Here is a 27,209-nt window from a genome sequence, read left to right as displayed (position 1 = left end):
CTAAAATTATTACTTTTGTGATGGACCAGAAAACATGACACGTGAGGGAATAGGATCAGTGCCTATACAGCTGAATCAATGACCCTGAGAGAACTCAAGACTAAGTCAGGAGGACTGATTTATTTCTAGGACTGTGAATGGACCAAGGAGGATGATCTCAAGTGATAATCTGTTTATCTTTTCACAGGACTAGGGTTACCAGATTTATAAAAGTACAGATTCTAGAGAATCTAGAATTTAGTTAGTTAAATTCTAGGCTAAATATGAATTTTAGATAAAATAATAAATTATTTTATTTATTTTAGTATAAGTGTGTCAAATGCAATATTTGATACATATGTCTATTTAAAATTATTTACCTGAAATTAAAGTTTAACTAGGCAACCAGTATTCAGGCAACTTTACACAAAGCTACAAATCATTTTACCTTTTCTGCTACCATAATGCTTATTTTCCTGTGCAGTATAATTACTTTTTACCATATTTCCAAAGCCCTTAAAATCACATAATAAGACTCAGGTTTTCTAATTATGATTTTTAAATCTTGGTACAATTTAAGAAAATACTGATAAATGTGACTACATTTAAAAAAAAAAAACAAGAGCATTTTAAGTGGCAAAACTACCATAACTAAAGTCAAAAGACAAATGACAAACTGAAAGAAAATATTAAAGAATATATCACCAATAATGGCCTTAGTATATATACTTAATTTATAAAGAACTTTTGAAAATTGAGGAAAAACACAAAATATTATGGAAAATGGGTAAAATATGCAGACAAGTCACAAAAAAAGATAATTCATTTCCCTTTATTAATTAATACTAATTCTAGCAATTTACTCTGAAACTATAATTTTGACAACATGAAAATACATATATGCACAAGGTTATTCAATGCAGCATTGTTTATAACTATGAAATATAGAAAAATACCAAAATACCTGAGCATAGAGGATTGGTTGAAAGGTCCATTGCATATATAGCTACAAATTGATATGCAGTAATTTCCAATACAAGTAAAAAGATCAAAGAGCATATACAGTATGTTACTTTTTGTGTGATAATGAAGGAAATAGTTCTTAGTTTGTAAAACATATTCAAAAATTAAATCAAAAAAAGGAAAGAAAAGAAAAAAAACTAAACATAAAAGCAGAAAGAAAAAATAAATCCAATTGTATTTCAAAGAACATGATAACCATATTGAAGAGGAAGGAAGGCAAGTTTGGAGGGAGTGAGGGAGAAACAAATATGAGGAAAATTTTTTTTAACCAAATTCTCTGTTTTGGTCAAGGTTAGACATGAGGTGTGAAGGGAGAGTTACAAACAAGTCTTGAACTCTTTTTTAGTACTTTTTAATTTCAGTTATAATTTTGGTTATAGAAACATGGGCAAAAAAGTTTCCAAAACTATTTTAGATGTATTGTAGGATTGAGCAAATGAGTAAATGATCTGATGCTGCAGGGAGTCAGGGTTCTCATTATGGAAGAAGAGATATATAAATTTATCATGAAAGAAGGCAAGGAAGAGCCCCATGGGCATGGATTGGAATTGGAGACATCAGTGTGAACTAAATGTTTCTAAATTACATATATTCATGTGACAAACACATGTGAACATACAAGTTCATGTGTGTTTGTGTTGGTATTTGTGTTAAATGTATGTCTGTATATATATTTTTATACATGGTAATATACAAGGACCAAAATCAAAGAGACCCAACTGAAATGGTTGCACCTAAGCTTCAAATCTTGTTCTCTAATACCATTCCCTACTAAAAGAAATCAAGGGTTTTGGAGAAATGGCTGATACCTGAGATGAGGTAAAGTGGGTAAAAGATGAGCCTAGAACATTTTTTACGCTTTAGAAAATTAAAAAGTACTTTAAAAATGATGAGGTCATGTCACAAATACCAAAGTGCTAAGTAGAAAAAATTTCTGTTGACCAAATCTGGGATAATTTGAAGACCAAAACAATTAAGTACAGAGATGAATTGTAAGCCATTGGAAAAAAAATTCAAATAGATAAATTGAATGATGGAGAACGGAACATTCTTTCTTACCATAACACAGCATGCTGATGGCTAACTTGTGAGTGTTGAGAGCACATGGGAACTGGAAAATTATCATTTTGCAACCATCACAGTAAACATTGCCTCAGGTAAGAAACATTAATAATAGCTGAATGTAGGGGGAAGTTCTGATGAAGGGAAGAATATTTGCATGGCCTTAAAGTATAGCTCCACAGATTGCGTATAGCTGTGAGGAAGAAAAAAACAATTAGATACTAGATAATTTGAACAACATCTTGATGGGGTAATCAAAATCAGCATCAGCACTGATGTAGATTGAAATACTGTGCCTCTATATTATACCCCAAAAGGGAACAACATAACCTATGGAGTATTCTGGGCAAGAATACACATCCTAAACCTAACCATAAAGAAACATTTAAAAAAAAAGGAACATTCTGTTAACAAAAAAGAAAGGGTATGTATGAAGACAAACAACAATAAGTGTTGGCAAGAATGTGGGGGAAAAGGTACACTTATACATTGCTGGTGGGACTGCAAATTGGTGCAGCCATATGGAAAGCAGTATGGAGACTCCTTGAAATCTGGGAATGGAACCACCATTTGACCCAGCTATCCCTCTCCTCAGTCTATACTCCAAAGACTTAAAAACAGCATACTGCAGGGACACAGCCACATCAGTGTTTATAGCAGCACAATTCACAATAGCTAAACTGTGGAGCCAACCTAGATGCCCCTCAGTGGATGAATAGATAAAAAAAAATGTGGCATATATACACAATGGAATTTTACTCACCATTAAAAGAGTATAAAATCATGGCATTTGCAGGTAAATGGATGGCGTTGGAGAAGATAATGCTAAGTGAAGTTAGCCAATCCCCCCACAAAAAAGTGCCGAATGTTTTCTCTGATATAAAGAGGCTGACTCATAGTGGGGTAGGGAGGGGGAGCACGGGAGGAATAGATGAATTCTAGATAGGGCAGAGGGGTGGGAAGGAAAGGGAGGGGGAGGGGATTAGCAAGGATGGTGGAACTTAATGGACATCATTATACAAAGTACATGTATGAAGACATGAATTGGTGTCAACATACTTTATATACAACCACAGATATGAACAATTATGCTGTAAATAAGAATTTTAATGTATTCTGCTGTCATTTATTTTTTAAAAAATCAATAATAAAAAAAGAAAGGCGAATTTATTCTTAAAAAATCTAAAGAAAAGCTTTGGAAAAATGTTCAGATCACATAGCTAAATGCAATACCTGCCTCTAGACTGGATCCTGAACTAGGAAAAAAATGTCATATAGCTCATTGTGTCAGCTTTGGTTACTGCAACCAATACCTAAGATAAATCAACTTTTAAGGTGCAAAGTTTTATTTTGGCTTATGGTTTCAGACATTTCAACCAATGGATACTTGGCATACTGACATTATCACCACGATCCTAACTATGATACGTTGTACAGGTGAGAAAAAAACAAGGCTAAGAGATATTAGAAAAAATTATGTAGTATCATAAACATACCACATATAGTTTTTTCTTGCTTCCTCACTTAAGAATATAATAAAGGCTAGGGATAATATTGTATTTTTGTCAAGATGATAAAATTAAAACTATAATTTAATGATTTTTAATTTAATTTCTTGGGTTTACAAACCATGATTGCTTATAGCCTCCAGGTAGAATTTCCTAACTTTTCATCAGAAGTTGGAAATTATACAACAGAGACATAACTAAATCCAGAAGCCTGGATTCCATCCTTGACTTTGTAGTTTACAAGTTGTAAAATGGTACCTCACAGGGCTGTTTGGGGGTTAAATGAGATAACGTATAATAAGCACACACATCTGTATTACAATTTCATTTGGGTCTCTACATGCCCCAACTTTGCCCTTACTGAAGCAATCCCTTAGCTCATTAAAAACAAAACAAACTTAAACAACCAGTTTTATGAAAGCAAAGACCCCAGTGAGATTGGGACTCCCACTGCTTCCTTCATCACCATGGCCAGAATGTTCCTTTCCTATTAGTCAACTGTAATTGGGTCAAGAATTGTAAAGTAGAATAAAGAATAAAGGGGCAGAAGCTTCGAAGCAATTTCCTCTGAGGTTTACAGTTATAAACCCAGTGTGTTTAGTCTGCTTCAAGGACAGTCCTCATCCTGATTCTGTCACTAACCATGGAATGACCTTAAGTCTTCCCTTTTCCCCACCTTGACCCAGACTCCTCCAAATAAGGGGCGGGTACTGTAATTCCTAAGCCTCTGTTCATCATTGTCAAATTCTTAGATCACTGATAGGTGAGTCAGCTGTGCTGCTTGTTAAAAGAGTGTCCGTTTCCTACCCATAGCTTGCAAATTAGAATCCTTGGGTGAATCCTTGGGTGGAATAGATGGGTGGATCCGTTTTAACATTCCCCCCAAGCAATTCTAATGTATGCAAATCTGAAAATCACTGACCTAAATTTTTTTCAGATAAAAATTCTTATGGTGTAAGGCCAGTGCTTTTCACAGATGAACTCTTTGGAAATTTGTTAAAATATAGTTTCTAATTCAGCCAGCAAAAGTGGGGCATGATAATCTGCATTACTACTAAGCTCCTAATTGATGCTGCTGGTTCCTGGAGCACCCTCTACGTAGCAAGACTTTATGTGATACTACATGATCACACAGTAGATTGATATAGTGTTTGAGATGAAAATAACATAAGTAATGACTCAAGGTTTGGAGTAAGGCCATACACGTGGATAGCTACATCAAAGATTTGCTTGGTTGGAATGAAGGCTCAGTTGATTGACCTCCTTTGGTAACTTAGGCTCCTAAAATAGAGAAGAGACAAATTTAGAGTCTGCAAACTTAGTTAAGTCTAGCTATATGATCTTCAAGGAAGGAGCTAAAGTTTCAGAGCCTTAAGTCTGAATCAGCAAAACACAAATAACCCATAGAGTTAATATGAGCATTAAATATGACCTCATATATAAAATTTCCAGTTCTAGGAATCCCTCATAGGTTTTCTTGGTACCCTTCTTAAATATTTATTTAGAGCCCTATGGGGATTAGAACCTGATACTCTTCTTCAAACCATACCACCACCTGAAGGGCAGCAGACTTTCCACATGAGAAAACTCTTGACTTTACCAGACCACAAAGTGATTTATCACAGGGCTGCTCGCCCAGACTTGGAAGGCAACAGCAACCCTGCCAGAGACAGATGGAAGAGCTGGAGTCCAGTCACTTGTCAAAGATGTTCAGTGGACACATTTATAAGGCTTTCCACACTTTTTTGGCATCTTTCTCCATTAGCCCCACACCAAAAGCAGATCACTGCACACCATATGCCAGGAAGGAAAGCTGTGTGCACACGTGTTGGTTGGGAGCTCCCAGCACAGCTTCAGCTTTCTTTCCTGCTGTCTTTCATTACTTGTTGCTGTGTGGTTGTGGTCAAAATGCCATCTGACTTTTCAAGCTAAGTCCTTTTAATTTTTTTTGACAGGTATTACTGTCTTTTCTTTACCCCCAAATAACTCTCTAAACAAGAAACGAGTTGCAATACTGCAGGCTTAATGTGAAGAATTTTCAACTATTCTTAGTCATTTAAAAAGGTTATCAACAAATATTTCTTCAGTGACAGTGTGCCTACCAGCATCCCATGTAGTTGAGGAAACCTATAACAAAATTATGTATCAAGTCCCATAGTTAAAGTACAGGAAGCATGAAGATGGTTTTCTTTTTCCTTTAGGACAATGGTCCTCAACTTTGGTTCTTTATTAAAACCACCAAAGGGAACTTTTAAAAATACTGATGGCTGCATCCCAATCTTAGTGATTCTAGTTTCATCCATCTAGGATGCACAGGTTGGGCACTGGTAGTTTTAAAAGCAGTCCAGATTGAATACTCTTGTCTTAGGAATTAATAAGATCTATACAAACCTTTCCACAAAATATTCCATAAACAATCCCATAAAGTTGTTTGTGACAGTTGTTAAAGGTAGAGATAATCCTTAAACTCATGGTTCTTGTCTTTCACACTCCCCCACCCCCCACCCAATACTTTGTTGCTGCCTCAATTCAGTCTATCATTGGACAAACACTCATTGGTCTATAATACATTTCTATTCTAGATTGTGTAAACATTAGAAAAAATCTCTTATTTCCTTACTGGCAGATTTAAGTAATACTAATAATGAAAGAAGGGCAGTGCTAATAAGAAGATGGGGTCCTTCTGGTTTGGTGGCCAATGCATGAACATGACATCTATACTGTATTAAGTGTCAAGAGACATTCAATGAATGATGCTACTTATTCAGGAAGCTGGTGAATGCTGGCCAAAGACTGAGTACCCAAAACTCATCTTTGAGAGCCATAAATCATCTCAGGAAGAAGACCACAGACTTCTTTCTTCTGTGATGAAAGATAGTTCATGTTCTTTGGAAGGTTTCACAGATCATTGTCTGAAGACAGAATCATTTGTTGATTCCCATAAATATAAAGATTTAAATAAAAGAGTGACTTTTTTCCCAATATTTATTTGAGGCTTCCATGCTTGAGGTATTCCTCATTTGACAGAAAATAATAGAAGTTATTTTTCAAAACTATGTTTACACTTTGGGGATATGAAGTTACCATTTTATCCACAACTCATTTGGTCTGTTATTAACCCTGACAGAGTAAAATGGAGCAGGAATGGCTGATAAAACTGATTCTCAGCAATCTCTCTGAATCTTATCTAGGAGTTTAAATTCAGTCATATGGTCTGGACTCAGGCCAATGCCACTGCTAAAGGAAAAGTAAGCTCAAATGGTAACTATTGATCCATGAATCAACATGGTACAGAATTTAAATTAGCATAGGGCTAGTCTTGGGTTTGGTCCAGTCAGGCTTACATAGTCTTTTGGGATGTATGAAGACACCATCTAATCAAACCACTGGCTATTCTGAAAGCAGTTGTTTGCATTAATTCCAACATGCAATTTGTAAGCATTCTTTTATTTTAACATTTGCAAATATGTGGATATAACCATTATCAAAAAAGTGTGCACACAAGTATTATAAATGGGATTGTTAAAATAACTAATTTTAGAATAATTATAAAGACCTAAGAGTTTTGAACCTTAAATAAATAACCCTAATGGGTACCTCTTAACCAATCATATAAATTTTTTCCAATAACAGTATCTTTAAATATCATAAAAATCTGATTTCTCCCTGGTTTCTTAGTATCAGAAAACCTGGAGACAGTTCTCCAAGTGCAGAACTTGGAAATCTTTTGAGGTGATGATCCTTTGGTGAGACAGCTAGATAACTTATAGGCTGGTCAAAGCACAGGTCTTCTGTTAAAAAATTTACTAAGAATTTTAATATGATGAAAGCAGAACATTAAACCAATTTCATGGCCTGTGTGACTGTATAGATTTCATGCCGATGAAGACAGACATCCCTGTTCTCAGGACAGCAAGATATCAATAGTGCTGTTCCATCTACCTATCTGTTGAGGTACTGGGAGCAACTGACACTTTGTCACATCTTGTGAATTGCTACATAAGCAAATGGTTCTAGCTGTTCATGGACATCTGCAGAAGAAAAATATGATGGAGAGAGAATGAAGTATGTGAAGTATGTCTTTAAAGAGTCACAGTAGAAGGACAGAGGTTTTATACAGCTGTTATGGGAATAAAAAGGACAGTTGGCATCTAAAGCCCAAACTAAGTGCCAACATTGCCCAAGGTAGAGGGGCACGTGTGTTCTCATGCCTAAGGGAGATTAGGTGGCAACATATCTTGATATATTATTTGTGTGTGTGTGTGTGTGTGTTTTGTGTGGAGAGAGAGAGAGAGAGAGAGAGAGAGAGAGAGAGAGAAGGAGGAAAAGAGAGAGAGAAAGTTATAAGATCAATATCTAATTTCAGTATTTCTAGTTTTCCACATCATCCCCAAGCTAACAGTACTTATCTTAGATGAGAGATCTGCTAGTATAAGAAGAAATTATTCTAACAGTAATTTTGGATTTAGGTGTACAATCTCAGAAACAGGAATGGATTTAGGCATATAAATTGTCTTGGCTAAGACCATGAAGGCAGGATTTTCCCCTCCAGAAGAGCAGTTCTCCTGTCTTGAAAGAGACCGTGAGAGAGTCAGTGTGCCCCTGAGCACATCTTAGACTGCACCATCTTAGAGTTGGTCCTATGTGCAGCCTGGAGCAGAGGAGCAGATAGTATGCTGTACAGGATAGAGGATATCTCGTTGGCAACTTAGGTGGCCTGATGATAGAGAATCAAGGACTCCATGACGTACAACATGACCCCTGACACTCACCCAGCATGCAGAGCTTGGCATAGGATTTCAGAAGTCACAGAGGAGAGGGAGGCTCTAAAATGATGGAAGTTAAGTTCCCCAGTAGGCTGATGAGAGGATGATTAGAAACAGAAATTAAATCATGAGTCATTTTTCTTATACACCTATATACAAGGACTGAAATTAATTCTAACTACTCTGAAATGATACGATTTTCTAAACTCCTCCAATTCCTATTGCTTTTAACACTTTTCTCTCTCTTTTTAAAAGACCAAATTTTTAAATTATGCTTTTAAATTCATAGTAAAATTAAGAAGAAGGTGTAGATATTTCTCATATATCACCTGCCTTCATACATAATAACCTCCATTTTTATCTACTCTCCCCCACACCAGAATGGTACATTTACTAAAACTGATGACACATCATAATCACCAAAGTCCACAATTTAACCAGGGTTTACTCTGGGTGTTATACATTCTACAGGTTTGGACAAATGTATAATGGCATAAATATATATTCACACATATATAAATTAAATGTGTTATGTATACATTTAGGATATATAATACACGATTATAGTATCATACCATAGACTATTTTTTACTGCTCTAAAATTTTCCTGTGCTTTTTTTATTCTTCTCTCCTTTTACCCCCAACCCTGGGCAACCACTGATTCTTTTTCCTGTTTCCATCAATGAAGACATACAAAATGCTGTCAACAACTTTTCAATCTTTAGACTTTCCCAGTGGGGAGAGCATGGTTGAACTGCCAGGAGTACTGCATTGCATTTCTATTGGCAATGAAAGTCCTCAGTATATGTGGTCAAAATTACCAAAGAAGAAATAAAAAAGGCCAAAGAAATTTGCTCTAATGAGAAGCCCCAAAATGCAAATTAAAGTAATAGTTACTATTTTCATAGAACAGATTTACAGCATTAAAGTTTGATCATAGTTATGTTAACTCAGGGAATGGGACAAAGTATGCTCCTCCTCTGCTGGCAAAGTGTAATCTAGTGCATCCATTTATAAACATTTAAAATACACAGATCTTTTCTACCCAATCATTTTACTCTATCTTATTTGCCCTCAAGAAACAGTCGTTCATATTTCAGGAGACAAAAGCAAGGATATTTACTGAAGCAACATTTTTTATTAGAGCTTTATATTTATACAAAGTAGTTGGGTTGATCCTGACAAACTCATATATATGTGGAAATCATGATCAGTTCATGATCCCCCCACTTTTCCCTCTTGTCCTCCCTCCCCTCTCCCATTCTTCCTCACTCTACTAGACTTCCTTACACTTGTCTGTTAGTTTATATTTGGTTGGTTCTTTACCTTATCCTATCCTTCCCTCCCCCTTTCCTTTATTTTTCTCTAGCCTCTGTATAAGAGAAAAAACATTTGCCCTTTGAGTTTCTGAGTTTGACTTATTTCACTTAGCATGATATTCTCCCTTTCCATCCATTTACCAGCAAATGCCATAATTTCATCCTTTTTTATATCTGAGTAGAACTCCATTTTCTCTCTCTCTCTCTGTATCTTATTTCTTATTCCTCTCTTTCTCTCTCTCTCTCTCTCTATATATATATATATATATATATAGATAGATAGATAGATATAGATATAGATATAGATAAAGATAGATATAGACAGATATACATAGATACAGACATAGAGAGATAGATATAGATAGATAGATCTCAATTTCTTAATCCCTTCATCTATAATTTAGTTTTTGTGAATTGTGCTACTTTAAACACTGAGGTGGTTGTATTGCAGCACCATGCCTATTTTAGATCTTTGGGGAAAATACGAAGGAGTGGGATACCTGTGTCCTGTGGTGGCTGCATCCCTAGTTTTTTTGAGGCATCTCCATACTGTTTCCCAGAATGGTTGTACTAGTCTGCAACAGGTACAAATGTACCTTTTCCCTTACAACCTTGCCCAGGATCACAATATTATTCATACTCTTGATCATTGTCATTCTGACTGGAGTGAGATGAAATCTTAGTGTAGTTTTGATTTGCATTTTCTTGATTGCTATAGATGTTGAACATTTGTTTTTCATATATTTGTTGGCCATTTGTGTTTTTTCTTTTGAAAAGTTTATTTCATTCTTTTGCCCATTCATTGATTGGGTCATTTGGTTTTTGTTATTTTTTTTGGTGTCAAGTTTATTTTAGTTCTTTGCATATTCTGGATATTAATTCCTTATCAAAGGAGCAGGTGGCAAAGATTTTATCCATTCTGTAGGCTCTTAATCTTTTCCTTTGCTGCATAGAAGCTTTTCAGTTTGATGATATATCACTTATTGATTCTTGGTTTTATTTCTTTTACTTTGGGGGGTCTTAAAACGGAAGTTTGTGCCAGCACATATATGACTGAGTGTTGACACTATGTTTTCTTCTAGCAGTTGTAAAGTTTCTGTTAATTTCTTAATTCCTAAGTCTTTGATTTATTTCAATATGAGTTTTGTGTGGGGCAAGGGATAGGGGTCTAATTTTGTTTTTCTGTATATAGCTACCCCATTTTCCCAGCACCATTTGTTAAAAAGGCTTTCTTTTCTCCAAAACATTTTTTGGCACATTTGTCAAATATCAGGTGGATGTAGGTATGTGGATTTTTCTGTCTTCTATTCTGTTACATTGGTCTTCATGTCTATTTGATGCCAATTTCATGCTGTTTTTGTTACTATAGTTCTATAGAATATTTTAAGATCAAGTATTGTGATGCCTCCTGCTTTGCTTTCCTTTCTTAGTATTGCTTTGGTTATTCTGGGTCTCTTATTTTTCCAAATGAATTTAAGAATTTTTTTAAAATTCTGTGACAAATGTCATTGGCATTTTGATGGGCATTGCATTGAATCTGAGTATTGCTTTTGATAATATGACCATTTTGACAATATTGATTCTGCCTATTCAAAAACATGGGATGTCTTTCCATCTTCTAAGGTCTTCTTCAAGTTCTTCAGTGTTCTATAATTTTTATTGTAGATTTCTTTTATATCCTTGTTAGATTAATTCCTAAGGTTTTTAAAAAATATATTATAGTGAATGGGATGGTTTTCCTGATTTCTTCCTCAGCTATATCACTGTTGGAGTATAAGAAAGCTACTGATTTATGGGTGTATTCATTTAGAAACTCTAGAAGTTTTCTGCTAGAGTTTTTTGAGTGTTCTAGATATAGCATCATATTGTCAGCAAACGGAGATAGTTTGACTTCTTCCTTTCCTATTTGTAGCCCTTTGATTTCCTTTTCTTCCCTGATCACTCCAGCTGACATTTTGAGTACTATATTGAATAAGAGTGGTGAGAGTGGACAGCCTTGTCATGTTCCTGATTTTAGAGAATATGCTTTTAGTTTTTCTCCAATTTGTGTGATTTTTGCTTTGAGTTTGTCATAATTGTCCTTACCTGTTGAGGTAAGTTCCTTCAATACCTAGCTTATCCAGCATTTTTAATATGAACAAGTGTTGGATTTTATCAAAGGGCTTTTCTACACCTCTTGAGATGCTCATGTAATCTTTGTCCTTAATTATGTTTAAATCATGAATTATATTTATTGATTTGTGCATGTTGAACCAATCTTGCATCCCTGGAGTGAAACCCACTTGATCATGGTGTATTATTTTTTGATGTGTTTTTGAATGCAGTTTGCTAATATTTTAAATTAGGCATTTTTACATCTGCATTCATCAAGGACATTGGTCTATAATTTTGTTTCCTTGATGTGTCTTTGTCTGGATTTGGTATCAGAGTTATACTGACTTCATCAAATATATTTAGGAGTGTTCTGCCCCTTTCAATTTCATGAGATAATTTGAAAAAGACTGGCATTACTTCTTCTGTAAAGGGCTGGTATAACTTAGATGAGAATCCATCATGTCCTTGGATTTTCTTTTTTTGAGGGCTTTTTACCAATGTTTCAATTTCATTCCTTGACATTGGTCTGTTTAGGTTTTCTATATCTTCCTGATTCAGTTTGGGCAGGTCCTACATGTCTAGAAATTTGTCAATGTCTTCCATATTTTCAAGTTTATTGGAGTATAAATTTTCAAAATAGATTCTGATAATTCTCTGGATTTTAGAAGGGTCTGTGCTGATTCTCCATTTTCATCTCCAATATTGTTGATAAGGGTCTTCTCACTCTTTCTTTTGGCTAGTTTGGCTAAGGGTTTGTCAATCGTATTTATCTTTTCAAAGAGCCAACTCTTCCTTGCATTCACCCTGTGTATTGTTTTCTTATTTTCAATTTCCTTGACTTTGGCTTTGTTTGTATGTTTTCCGTGTCCATTTGGGTTAATTTTTTCTTCTTTTTCTCAGAACTTGAGGTGTAGCATATACTTATTTATTTTGGATCTCTCTGATTTTTTTAATGTAGGCACTCAGTAAATAAATTTTCCTCTTAAAACTGTTTTCATACTGTTTCATAGATTTTGATGTATCTCTGTTATCATTCATTTCTAAGAATTTCTTGACTTTTATTATCATTTCTTCTTTGATTCATTTTTTTTTCTTCATTTAGGAATGTATTGTTCAATCTCAATATGATTATATGGTTTCTATTATTTTTCTTGATGTTGATTTCTAGTTTCATTCCATTATGGTCTGATTGGATATATGCGGTTATATTGATTTTTTGTGTGTGTGTATTTGCAAAGATTCAGTTTGTGGCCTAGAATATGATCTATTTTAGAAAAAGTTCAATGTGCAGCTGAGAAGAAGGTAAATTTAGCCATTATGGGGTGGAATATTCTGTAAATGTCCATTAGGTCCATTTAATTTATAGTGTTATTTAGGTTGGAGATATCTTTATTGATTTTATGTTTTGATGACCTGGCTATTGGTGAGAAGAGTGTATTAAAATCACTCAGTATTATTTTGTTGGAGTCTATGTAAGATTTAATGTCATGGAGTATTTCTTTCATGTAATTGTGTGCATTGACATTTGGGACATATTTACAAATATTTACTCCCATTATGTCTTCTTATTGGATTCTTCCCTTTACTAGGATGTGGTGGCCTTCTTTGCTCTTCTGATTAACTTTTGCTTGAAATCTTTTTCAGATGAGAGAATAGCTACTACTGTTTGTTTTTGTTGTCTGTATGGATGGAATATTTTTTGCAATCCTTTTACCTTCAGCCTGTGTATGTCTTTTTATATGAGACTCTTGTAATCAGCATATACTTAGATCTTGTTTTTTGATACATTTTGCTAATCTGTATCTTTCAATTGGAAAGTTGAGACCATTAGCATTCAGTATTAGTACATTTATATATTTGTGGTTTCCTGCCTTTTTTTATGTGTGTGTGCTATATTTTGTCTTAGCTTGATTCTCATTTAGTGGATTGTTCTTCTATTAAACTCCCTCTGTTTGGGAGCTTTGGGGGTTGTCTTTTAGCTCCTCTGTGTGCAGTTTATCTTTGATTATTCTTTGTAGTGCTGGCTTGGTGCTCAGGAATTCTTTTAGTTTTTTCTTGTCATGGAAAGTTTTTATTTTCCCTTTGAAGTTGAAACTGAGCTTTGCTGAGTTTAGTAACCTTGGCTGGCAGTTATTTTCTTTTAGGGCTTAGAGTATATCATTCTAGGCCTTCCTTGATTTTAGCGTCTGAACTGAGAAATCAGAAGTGAGCCTTAATGGTTTGCCTCTGAATGTGACCTGATGTTTCTCTCCTATAGCTTTAATATTTTTTCCTTATTTTATATGGTAGGAATTTTTATTATGATATGTCTTGGAGAGCTTCTCACTTGACTAGGTCTATTTGGGGTCCTGTAAGACACCTGTATCTATCTCATATCTGATATGGAAAAAGTTTTCTGTAACTATCTCATTGAAAATGTTCTTTATACCTTTAGTATAAAGGTTTTATCTCCATGTTCTCTTCTATCCCAGTGATTCTCAAATTTGGTCTTTTTGTCTTTTTTTGTTGGGGGGTGTAACTCCCTCTGTTTGGGAGCTTTGGGGGTTGGGATCTTTGGGGATTGAGCTCAGGGGCACTCAACCACTGAGGAATATTCCTAGCCCTATATTTTGTATTCTATTTGGAGATAGGGTCTCACTGATTTGCGTATTGCCTCGCTGTTGCTGAGGCTAGTTTTGAACTCACGATTATTCCATCTCAGCCTCCTGAGCCGCTGGGATTATAGGCATGCACCACCACTCCTGTTTAGATTTGGTCTTTTAATGTTGTCCCAGAGTCCTTGTATATTCTATAATTTTCCCCTTTATTGAATTCTGTGTACTCAATATTATATATCCTATCTTCAAGGGTTGAGATTCTATTTTCTACACATTCTAATCTGTTAGTGATGTTTTCAACCGAGTTCTTAATTTGATTGTTGTGTCTTTCATTTCTAGGAGTTTTGCTTAGTTTCTTTTTCAGTATTTCTATTTATTTACTATAGTGGTGTTTCATATACTAAAATTGCTCTCTTAATTCCTTCCTTAGATCTTCTTTTAGTTTATTGAACATTTTAATAATCAGTTTTTTATAATCTTTCTGTTGGCTTTCATCTACCTCACTATCAGTGAAATACTCTGTTGGGGGATTGTGGGCTTTGGGGGAAGATTTATTTGCCTGCTTTCTCATATTTTCAGAGGTCTTGGACTTGTGCATCAATTGAGGTAGATTCCCCTTCGTGTGTGTGTGTGTGTGTGTGTGTGTGTATCCTTCTTGTGCAATTATCTTATTTGTTCTAGGACTTTCCTTTATTTTTGATGTATGAATAGGTTCCCAGGGGTGAGATCTGATGTCCCTCTCTGATTGTTCCTCCTTGGGTCCTTGTATTTGGTTTGGTGTTTTTGTCTCCTTATTTCTTTGAGTTGGAGTAATTTCAGGGAATGTTTAGTTCAGCAGCAGACTCTCTAGCCAGAGAACTTTTAGTATTCCTGTAGGTTCCCAGCACCTCACATAATGGGGCAAAATAAACAATAGTAATAACCACTGTAAATAATACACAACATTAAAGTAAACACCCAGGTCTTACTATAATATCTTCAACAAATTACCATCAATAAACAGGAATGTTGGGTTCAGCAGTTGTCAAAGTGAAAACCGTACTCATGGACTAAATCTGACTTTAAAGAAAAAAAACAGATGTCAACTATATCATCCACAGCACTAATTATTGTATCAGCATTAATGGTGTGAACAGGAGTTATGTAAGTCAATTAGTTCTGGAAAATGGTAAAAACATAGTTAATTAGGGGAAAAGAAAATGTGTTAGAAAGCTAGAAAAGACTTTACAATTTCAAAAAGTGAGCAGAGAAAAGAAGAGATGCAGCAGGGATGTTTTTATGGGGGGAGTAGAAAAAGCAAAGTGTTGGGAAAGAGGAGAGAGGGCAACAGCATTTGGCTATTAGCAGGAGAAGATAAGACAGAAAGAGAAGCAAGGGAACTAAACAAATGAAAAGAATACCAAACCAAACCAAAATATACAATCCAAAACACCTGAACCCTCAAAAGACAATGCTAGGAAAAAATAATTACATTAAAAATTACTAAAACTGAGAAAAAAAGAAATAAGTATATGTTCCTGAATCAATCAGCACAGCAAGAATTCATACATGTGTGCATGCATGTGTGCACACATGCACACACACACAAAGAATAATATAAAAGCATATAAATTAAGAATGAAGGAACCATCTCCAATGAGGTGGCCAAATAGTCTGCTAGATTTGGTGGTCATTGCCTATGTTCAACAGTCTTTATTTCCAATTCTTCTAGAGTTATGCACTTATAGAGAAAGCAAGGGGTGATGGTTGTTAACCCCTTCCTGTTGTTGTGTTGCTCTATGAGATGCCAGTTGGAGTGGCCTAAGATCAAAGCCAGTGAAACAACATTTGAAATTATAGAATTTGAAAACCACATAAATACTCATCAGTATTTGGAATGACTAAATAAGCTGTGATATATCCATTCTTAAACTTAAAATGGTAAGTCATATCTTTCAGTAATGACATGGAAACTTTCTAAGCCATGTAGGTAACTTAAAAAATAGCAACAACTAACAAATTACAAAACTAGCAAAGTGATACAGTATTTTCATAAACATTAAACAAAATTGTGCTATTTATAAGTTCATATAAATGTATTTGTGTGGATATGGACCCATAAATTTGTGTGTGTGTGTGTGTGTGTGTGTGTTAGTTTGTAAGTGTGCTGAAAAGTGTCTGGGAGAGTGCAGCTCCAACTGTTAAAAGTGCCTACTTTTAGGTAGAAATCTAAGACCAGTCAAGGGGGATTTTAGCTGTTTCTGTATTTATTTATTTATTTATTTATTTTACTATGACAACGTTTAAGGTATTCCTTGTTTAAAATGAAGAATGAATTTAAAAAATTTTAGACAAATTTCCTGAATCCTAAAGTTAATATTCCATTGAATAGATGTATAACAATTTACTTAGCCATTGACCTTGGCAGTTCTGTTTGTTTCCATTTTTTATATTATGGATCTTTATAAACTGAAGCTTCTTTTTCTTCTGTTGATTTATTTCTCTAGGATAAATTCCAAGAGTGGGATTACTGGGTAAAATGGTACAAACATCTTTTTGGCTTGTGATATATTTTTCCACATCGCTTTCCAAAAACGTTAAATGTTATGCTGCTTCTTACCCATCATTACTCAGGGAAAAAAAAAAGAAAGAAAGAAACAGAAAAAAAAGAAGAAAAAAAAAGACAAGAGTGAGCTCTCCTGCTATCAATACCAACCTCCCAACCTCCTTTTCTACTGCTATTTCCTGGTTCTGTACTTCTCACTAGAGTTTTCAACTGTTTTAGAACTGTGGTCTCCTAGAAGACCTTCAGCTCATAATTTTTCTTTTAAGCCCAGCATATATATAGCCTTGAAAGATAGATAATATTAACATTCCCACTTTACAAATGAGAGTGCTAGGGGTTAGAGAAGTCAAGTAACCTGTCTAGGGTGTCATAACAAATAAGTTGTAGAGTCCTGTTTTTAGTCATGCCTCCATACTCTCTGCTTCTGGATGTGGTTCTCTATCACTTTGGGCTGAACAGAGTTAGCTTGAACCCAAATCTCTCTTGCTTACTCATAGGGTCTACTTCTGTGATGGCTTTCCTACCCAATCTTGTCTCTTGGCATCAATCCATGTCTGTGTTCTCATAGATATCTGCCTGTTCTTTTCCTGGTCTGGTGTCAGATTGTCAACTAGTTTCAAATGCTGGGACTCCATTGCTATCTATGTAATCTACTGTAAAGTGCTAAACTATTAGTTTTCAACCCCAGTTATATACTAGAATCACTGGGGAACTTAAAACAAATGAACCATACAAACTGATATCTAGACTTCATTTCCAGAAATCTGAACTCAATTGATCTGGGATATAGTCCAGTCTCATTTCTGGGATTTTTTTTTCAAAGTTGACTGGGAACTTTGGAGGAGAGCCTCTACCTTAAATGCTATTCTTGACTCCTTCTTGGGTTTAGGGGGCAATTTACTAATCCCTTTCTCCCTCCAGTTTCCTTTCTTTCTCTCTCTCTTTCCCCTCCCTCCCTTCCTTCCTTCCTTCCTTCCTTCCTTCCTTCCTTCCTTCCTTCCTTCCTTCTCTCTCTCTCTCTTTCATGATGGAAACTCATCTCCTTCAACTACTACCACCTCTTGGAATTGTTTTCTTTTCTGCCATGCTGTCCTCTTTGTCTATTCTGCTTTGTCCCTCTGTGCCCTCCCTTAGCAAAAACACATTGCCAACCTTACCTAAAGTCTCTGCCCTTGCTATTGCTGCTACTCGTAACCCCACTCCTCTTTATTCTAATCTTATTAATTTTGCCTCCTTCATGTGACAGAATCTCCTCACAGCTCACACAACTGACTGCTTCTTCTGAATTCATATTTCAATTTTCATCTGCTTAATTTTAGTGGCTTTTCACTTGGTGTTGGAAGGCAGCATATGATTTTCATGTGTGGACAGGAGAAAGTGCTTGTCTCCGTAGTTAGCCACAAAGGAACTATATATAGAAAAAAATAATATATATATATACACATACATATACATTTGACTAAGTACATGGAGAACAGTACCTTCTATATGGCAAAAACTTGATATGTGTTGATTATTAGGAATAGAATACATGCTAATAAGACTTATTTCTTTAAAACAAAGTAGTGGAAATTAAGAACTTATGCAACCAAATGAACCATTTCCTCTTATCAGCTGTCCCAAAAGTATTTGTTATATGCGTGAATGGAAGATACTCACTTGTTTTGATGATGATACATTGTGCAGATTTTTCCTAGCAATTTTCTCTTGGAATTTCCTACAGATCCAGTTCATGAGTCAGAAAGAAAATGGGTCCTATTACACTACTCCCGACTTGTTTTTACCAAAAACGGTAATATCCAGGTTTTGCCCACTGTATTCATTAGTTTTAGTGCCAAATGATCTTTGCGTTTTTTTTTTTTCTCCTAAGAGCAGTATACCCCAAGGGGACAAAGATGCCACTACTAAGAATATGCAAACAAAGTGTTACGGATTCACAAAGGAACTTCAGAATAGAAGTTCTGTAAAAAGTTCCCCCAAGAAGATTGCAAATGCCTTGGGAGCAGGGACATTATCTACAAGCAGGGATTCTTTCATTATGGCTTTTTTATTGGTGCATATTAATTATACAGAATTGGGGGTTTTATTATGCATGTGCATATGCATATTATATAATTTGATCAACTGCACTCCCCAGTACCATCCCTTACCTACCCTCCTCCCACTCTGATCCCTTTCCTCTGTCCTAAAGGACTACATTCTACTGCCATGATTTTTTTTTCTCCCTTAAGCTTCCACATATGAGAAAAAACACTATACTTGTCTCTTTGACAAAGACTGGACTGTCAGGATTGATTCTGTGACTTTTTAAAAACATTTTTAATTTTTCTAATTAATTATACATGACAGTAGAATGCATTTGTGCACTTTGATATATCATACATAGATGGGATATAATTTCTGATTTTTCTGAGTGTACATGTTGCAGAATAATATTGGTGATGCAGTCGCATATATGTGAATTAGCATCTGCATACTAGAGCAAACATTCGGCCTTTGTTTTTTTGGGATTGGCTTATTTCCCTTAGCAAGATATTATCCAACTCCATCCATAAAATGCAATTTATGGATGGAGTTGTATAAAATGCAAATGCCATAAAATGCAAAGAAACTACACAGAGTTTGCTAGGTAGGGTGTAATATTTGTGTACATGTTTATTCTATAACATTTTTTGTCCATGTTCCAAAAAAAGGAAAAAGAAGGAAAGAGAGAAAAGAGAAAGATTGAGGAGGAAAGTATACAAGTGAAGCTGCCTTCTCTTAAAATTTATGGCTTGTGAATCAACAAGTCTTTATAAACATTTTCATTTTGAGATGAAAATGCAGTATGAATATGATTAAATCTTCTAACTTTCCCTCATTTACATGTATGTATTTCTTAATCTGTATCTACTTTTACAAAACAATTTGATGACCAACTTTGGCTTAGTTAAGTTATAATCCAACCAATTGTTTGTCTATCCAGCTGATTTTTATTTTGGCTATCTGGTCAAACTGGCAATGTGACAATGAACAACTCATTTGGCTTTTCTGAACTTGAGGTACATGGTCTGATAAATAAGAAGATTGAATTGAATAATTTTTAAATTGTTTTATAGCCATAAGAATTTGTAGTACTTATATTGCATTCAAAAAGCAGTTTCATAGGTTTTTATTAAATAGAATAATAATCTCTAGTTTTAAAATGCCATAAACCTGCTAGTTTGAATAGGTGTAGTTATATGACTCGATTAGTTAACTACGACTCTTCAGTAAACATGAAGAAGAATTTATTACTTAGACTTCAGCTTTCTCTGCTGATATTTTTTCTTCTCTACCCTCTCTAGACATCGTCATTCACAAAACTCTTCTGGAGGAAGAAACCCCTCTGAGGTGAATATGGCACATATAAACATGGAAAGAATAACTGAGGAAGAATAAAAGATGCCTTTTTAAAAAGTTTTGATGAATTGTCCATTCAATAGAGACACTTAAAGACAAAGCAAATGTGGTGCTTCTTGATGACATTTTCATTTTGAATGGATTAATGGGTTAGAGAGGGTCCAGGGGTGAGTAGAGATCAGGGACATGTGTAGGTTTTCTGGGACCTGAGTCTTGTATAATCTAGAAGAGCACTTTTAAGAAAAATAGTATAAATACAAAAATTAGGTGTATAGAACTTTGGAAAAAGTTCATACAAATGAGGAATCTTAAAACGAAGCCTTTCTCATTATCTTCATAGAAAATTCTTCTATGATTGAGGCACTTTTAAAATTTTTAAAAATTTTCCCCATGTTGTTGGGAACAGAAACACCACTCTAAAAGATGCTGCACTGAGAGGTTAAAGGTCAGGGGGAAAGACAAAAGAAAGGACATGGGAAGGCCATGAAGAGAAACTACACAGAGTTTGCGAGGTGGGGTGTAATATTTGTGTACTTAATTTTATACAGTATGTTCATCTTTAAGAAATTCTCAGAGGTACCCAGTGTCACAAGGACTATCTATGTGGTCTTCCTGCTCAGAATCTGAAAGGGTTCAATACCTCCACAGCTGAAATTATGTTTTACGCCTTCTTCTGTTTTCTTCTAATTTTGTTTTGTTTCATATGAATCTTTAGCTCGGACAACAAAAACATCCAGCCTGATTCATCTGCTACCTACTTTCTCTATTTCCTTCTGATTATATTGATGGATTCTTAACTGTCAAAATGATGATGTGTCTCAACTGAGAAATTAAGATATTTATGAGACCCATAGAACATTTTAAAGTTTGAAAGCATTTTAATCTTTATCACTTTTTCCCACAACTATTTGTAGATACTTCAAAATGTAGCCTTGCCACAGTCTGGCTGGGCACAAAATCACGAGCCACCACACAGCTTGTAGATTCAAACAGCAACTCTTTATTCCCGAACTCACACCAGCCGTCTACAATCACGTTCTGGGGAAATCCACGTTCTCTGCCCAAATCCACCCCCACTGGGCTTCTGTCTCCCCCAAAAATACTGTCTGAATCCCATGAGAACTCAAGGGGAACTCAGGCAGCAGGATACGCCCTATTCCCAGCAGGAATAACCTTAAACCTGGAACCACCCTAAACCCGGATAGTCCTAAACCGGGAACACCCTAAATCCGGATCCACCCTGGTCCTTGAGCAAGGTCACATACATGCAATGTCACTGCAAAATGTCCTATTTCCACGAGTCCTTCCACTAAGCAACATGGGGTACGCTGGCAAGGAAATGGTCATACCTACTTGGCTAATGGCTCCCAGCATAGCCTCAAACTTATAAGCCTCTTAAATTACAGGGAAACATTAAAAAAAAAAAGATCTAAAATGGTGCCAATTCTCCAGACTGACCAGTGCTATGAATAATCATAATCTTATGGAATGGGGTTGACTTGGATGGTCTTGTTACTAATCATAAGAATCTTAAACCATTCATCAGCTGACAGATTCCATTTAAATTGAGAAAGAGAGTGTCAGAAACTTTTGTGGTGCCAGGACAATCTAGCAACAAATTCTGCATAATAGAAAAGATGGTACCTTTAGAGCAAGAGTTAAATTCACAAAAGAACCACTAAAACACAGATATCCAAGTTTTAAGACATTTTACCAGAGAATGAGCAAAAAAATATATACTGCAGATCAAATACAGATGGACAAGAGAGGAGTTTCAACAGCAGATTGGTGGGAGAGTTTGGGAGACACAATAATAGGATCTTTGTCCTGAAGGGAAGCCAATGGGAGGGCAGGAGGGCCAATTTTTCTGAAGATTGGCACTCAATTTTCATTATAATAATTAAAAGGAATGTTGGATGTCTAATCTTTGATTCTTGCAAGATTGTTCAATATGCCTTAGGGCAAGACACTCATGTAGCAGGAAGGGAATATGAGAAATGCAGGCAAGCCTCTGGACATCTTTGCCCTAAAGCCAGGGAGGAGTAGGTTTCTCACTAAGCTTCCAGTCAGCCCCCTTTCCACATGGTCCAAACAGAGGTGAATTCAGGCATGAAGGACATTTTCCAACGTCATAGGATTAAATAGCACCCATAATTTAGTTTAGGAGATTCAGTGTCTCTGTATGTAGTGGTTTGAACTTTTATGAGGCTAAAACAGGAAGTAGCTTTCTTCTTTCTCTCTCTAGTTACTTATTTTTCATAATCTTGGAAGTTGCTCAAGCTACACACCCCAGAGCTATGATTTTATAGATTAAGAGGTTTACACAATTCTCTAGTTTTATATAGGTCCCAAGTCAGAGGAAGCAGGCTGATTCTCAATCTTCATGGATGGTCTTCTACATAGAAGGTAGTATTCTTAAAACTTTATCAGATAATTTCTTGTCATCCAGGAAGTTATGTCCTAGTTCAGGGTTAAGATATCTCCATGGTAAAGTTAAGTTTTCAAATGACAAGTGAGTGATACTGACAATGTAGGAAGTCACAAAATGCTTGGAAAGAACTGGGAAGGCTTAAAAAGAGAAAAGTGATTTGATTTATAATTTGAATGGATAGAAAACTCTCTGGATATCATGTAGAAGGTATGAAAAAAACTTTTGGGAGAAGCAAGGACATAAAGGCATATATGTGTATAGACTAAGGAAAACTCAAGTAGGAAGCAAAGTAGGACCTTAAGTGCTGAGGGCTACTGGATGCAAAAATAGTCAAAATTCTTTGGCCCTCCCCATACCCATACCTTTGCAATGTGACTGCAGCTCCTGAAGAGATAGAACGTATTGCTTTACTTCTTAAATCTGGGTTGGCTTAATAATTTTACTGATTGATGGAATGAAACAGAAGTAATGATCTACAAATCTTGAACCTAGGACTCAAGAGGCATTGCACTCTTTCACTCTCTTGGAACCCTGGCCAGTTGCTATGTGAGCAAACCCAGCTAACATACTAGAGAATGAGGACCATGTGGCAGTGAGTCCAGTTGTCCTAGCCAATGCCATCCGAGTCCAGCCAAGAAACAATCTTCAAACATGTTAGAGAGCCCTGCCTGTATTGGCAGAGCTGTCTGCCTGACCCACACTAATTTCAGACACATGAGTAAGCCCTAATGAGGAAAGAAGCATCCAGCCAACCCATTGACTTGTGAGATTTGCAAGAAAATAATCATTGTTTTAAGCCATTATGTTGTTGTTTTTTTTTCCTTTGGGGGGGAGTAGAGGGAAGGAATTTGTTACCCAGAAATAGCTTACTGATAAAAATGAAGAACTTTGGGACCTTTGTCGTATAAGTAACAAAAAGATTATTAGGAGATATTATAATAAATAAATAAGGTACATTAGGAAGTTTCCTATCAACATTATATTAGTGGAGATCAGTGATAATTTTAGTCTATTTTAAATTATTTTTTTATTTTATTCAATAACAATGCATGGTTTAAAAGGTTAAATACAACTATGAGACTTATAGAGGAAAAGTAGTCTCAGGATATACCTTCCTCATGCTCTGGTACTCTTAGATTTTTCTTCTGAAATGTATCATCATATTTGTAAATATCATGTATATATGCTTATCTTTATAGTTACCTATTTAAGACATATCTATTGACTTCATATTATGTTATGGAGATTTTTCTTGTCTTTTCTGCTTCTTTTCCCTACCCTGCTTCCCTTTATCCCAATTTTTTAAATTTGTTATCACCATTTTTTTTTTACTTCACAAGTTTATTATAAAAAAACACTGCAGTACTCTTGTTCAGTAACATCATCTTAAGGAGAGGGAAAAACGGTTCTGTTCAAAACAACCCACCAGGTTCTGACAATAACAAAGAATAACATGGGGCTGAGATTTGAGAAGGAAATAAACTGAGTGCAGACAAGTCATACTATTAAATTAAATGATTTCTCTGAAAATAAACAAAATGATTTCAACTCACAAGTAGAGGGGAGGCCTTGGTACTTATTTTTTAAAAATGTTCATTAAGCTCCAATGATTGTTTACTGCTATCTTTATCTACAGTCATGCTGAGTAAAGCTATAGCTAAATGGAAGTTCAATTGTATTTATGAGGTGTGAATGTTTACATCTTATTATCTGCAGTCCTTCAGAGAAAGCAAAAGTAACTATAAATAGCACTATGCAGGAAACTGGTTTCCTGACAACAATGTTGCTTCAGCATGTAATGAACTGGTTCTTGTAAACTGGTCACGGCTGTTGATGACAGGAAACTTGTATTTTTATATACCGCATCTTTTGGTCCATGTAAAAACAAGTATTTTGAATGTTAACTATTTTCTGACACTTTGGAGTTACGGTTGCTCTTCCCAATTCCATTAGGTCAATATATGGTTCATGGCAATACTGGACAAGTTTAAAGTTTCATTACAGGAAGTAGTCTGGGGTACTATGAGTAACATGTGTTTCATCTCTACTAGGTGCTGGATCAAACTGCAAGAAAGAATATCTAATGTATCATCCAGTTCCATGACTTGGTCACTACAATGATAATAATAGTATGGAAATCGTTACTACATTCCAATCATGGCACCAGTTATATCCCTTCATCACCAGCTGGTGAGCTCTAGACACCAATGTGAGGCCATTGACATAATTATATGTCTCAGAAATATCTTGCACAAATGCGTAAACAGTTCCTCAACTAGATATACTCCAACCACCATGATCATCTGGATCTGACCACAGACAGTCACACATTGGACCCTCATGGAGAACTTGTAGGCAATCAAATGTGTTGATGTAATCCAGTGCATCTGTGGATGGTGAAAGGCCATCCTGTCAACAGAAGATGTGCCCATCCACAAAGGCAGTGAGAGGAAGATCTATAAAATATTTCCAAACATTTGCATTTCCATATTTTCTTAAAAACTCATCCTAGACACCATAAACGTGTGTGATCTGCCTGCTCTTGTGATTCCCTACAAGAACGGAGATGCTTTCCTGCTAATGAAACTTACTATCACCATTTTTGTTAAATGATTATTTAATGCTTATAATGTCTGTATAAGTATTGTTCACTGTTAGGCAGGTAAAACACTATGATAGTTTGGTTTTATACAAATTTTATTTTTCTTCATTACTATTTCATTCTTTCATTTGCTTCATTTTCTATGTATCAGTGGTACAAGAGTTATATAGCCTTCCCCAAATTTAGTAGTAGATATGAAAGAATCCTCATTTCAATTCTATTTTTCATATAACCAGAAGCATTTCATTTTTTCCTTCCTTCCTACCTCCTTCCTTTTTTCTTTCCTTTTTCAATCCAGGAGTTCTTTTGTGCAGTCTGAACTGTTTACTCTAGATATTTCTTGGGTATAGGTATGCTCTATTCCTACAAATATTTTCTCCAGAATTTCTATGCTGGAGCCATATTCCTGCCTTCCTTTCTCTTGGTTTAACTCTGACTATTGTGTAGATACATATTGTCTAGCAATTTCTTGATAATGACAGCTTATGTGACTGAAACATCTTTATTCCCCCTCCTTCAAACTTTTTTTTTAGAAATTTAAATTATTTATTTAATTGATTTATATATGACAGCAGAATGCATTATAATTCTTATTACACATATACAGAACAATTTTTCATATCTCTGGTTGTATACAAAGTATATTCACACCAATTCGTGCCTTTATACATGTACTTTGGATAGTAATGATCATTACATTCCACCATCATTAATAAACCCATTTCCCCTCCCTTCCCCTCCAACCCCTCTGCCCTATCTAGAGTTCATCTATTCCTCTCATGTTCCCTCTCCCTATCCCACTATTAATCAGCCTCCTTATATCAAAGAAAACATTTGACATTTCTTTTTTTGGGATTGACTAACTTCACTTAGCATTATCTTCTTTAACTCCATCCATTTACCTGCAAATGCCATGATTTTATTCTCTTTTATTGCTGAGTAATATTCCATTGTGTATATATGCCACATTTTTTAATCCATTTATCTATTGAAGGGCATCTAGGTTGGTTCCACAGTTTAGCTGTTGTGAATTGTGCTGCTATAAACATTGATGTGGCTGTGTTCCTGTAGAATGTTGTTTTTAAATCCTTTGGGTATAGACTGAGGAGAGGGATAGCTGGGTTAAATGGTGGTTCCATTCCCAATTTTTCAAGAAATCCCCATACTCTTTCCATATTGGCTGCACCAATTTGCAGTTCCACCAGCAATATATGAGTGTACCTTTATCCCCACATCCTCACCAACACTTACTGCTGTTTGTTTTCATAATAGCTGCCATTCTGACTGGAGTGAGATGAAATTTTAGAGTGGTTTTGACTTGCATTTCTCCAATTGCTAGTGATGATGAACATTTTTTTCATATATTTGTTGATTTATTGCATATCATCTTCTGAGAAGTATCTGTTCAGGTCCTTGGCCCATTTATTGATTGGGTTATTTGTTTTTTTTGGTGTTTAGCTTTTTGACTTCTAGTGATTAGTGCTCTATCTGATGTGTGAGAGGTAAAGATTTGCTCCCAAGATGTAGGCTCTCTATTCACCTCACAGATTGTTTCTTTTGCTGAGAAGAAACTTTTTAGTTTGATTCCATCCCATTTAATGATTCTTGATTTTAATTCTTGTGCCATAGGAGTCTTATTAAGGAAGTTTGGACCTAATCCCACATGATGGAGATTAGGGCCTACTTTTTTTTCTTCTATTAGACGCAGGGTCTCTGGTTTAATTCCTAGGTCCTTGATTCATTTTGAGTTGAGTTTTGTGCATGAGAGATAGGGGTTTAATTTCATTTTGTTGCATATGTATCTTCAGTTTTCCCAGCACCATTTGTTGAAGATGCTATCTTTTCTCCAATGCATGTTTTTGGCACCTTTGACTAATATAAGATAATTGTAATTTTGTGGGT

At 35.4% G+C, this 27,209-nt stretch overlaps 1 pseudogene; it reads right to left on the bottom strand.

Moving 5' to 3' along the window:
* Nucleotides 1-24,703: 24,703 nt before the first annotated feature.
* LOC124104086 (serine/threonine-protein phosphatase 2A catalytic subunit alpha isoform-like) lies at nt 24,704-26,482 on the bottom strand (annotated as a pseudogene).
* Between the last annotated feature and the right edge of the window lie 727 nt (nt 26,483-27,209).

This window comes from Marmota monax, unplaced genomic scaffold (genome assembly GCF_021218885.2).
Source record: "Marmota monax isolate L192 unplaced genomic scaffold, Marmota_monax_Labrador192_F-V1.1 WCK01_AAM20220418_F8-fsc00001, whole genome shotgun sequence".
NCBI classification, from domain to species: Eukaryota; Metazoa; Chordata; class Mammalia; order Rodentia; family Sciuridae; genus Marmota; species Marmota monax.
This window is presented reverse-complemented; position numbering and strand designations above follow the sequence as displayed.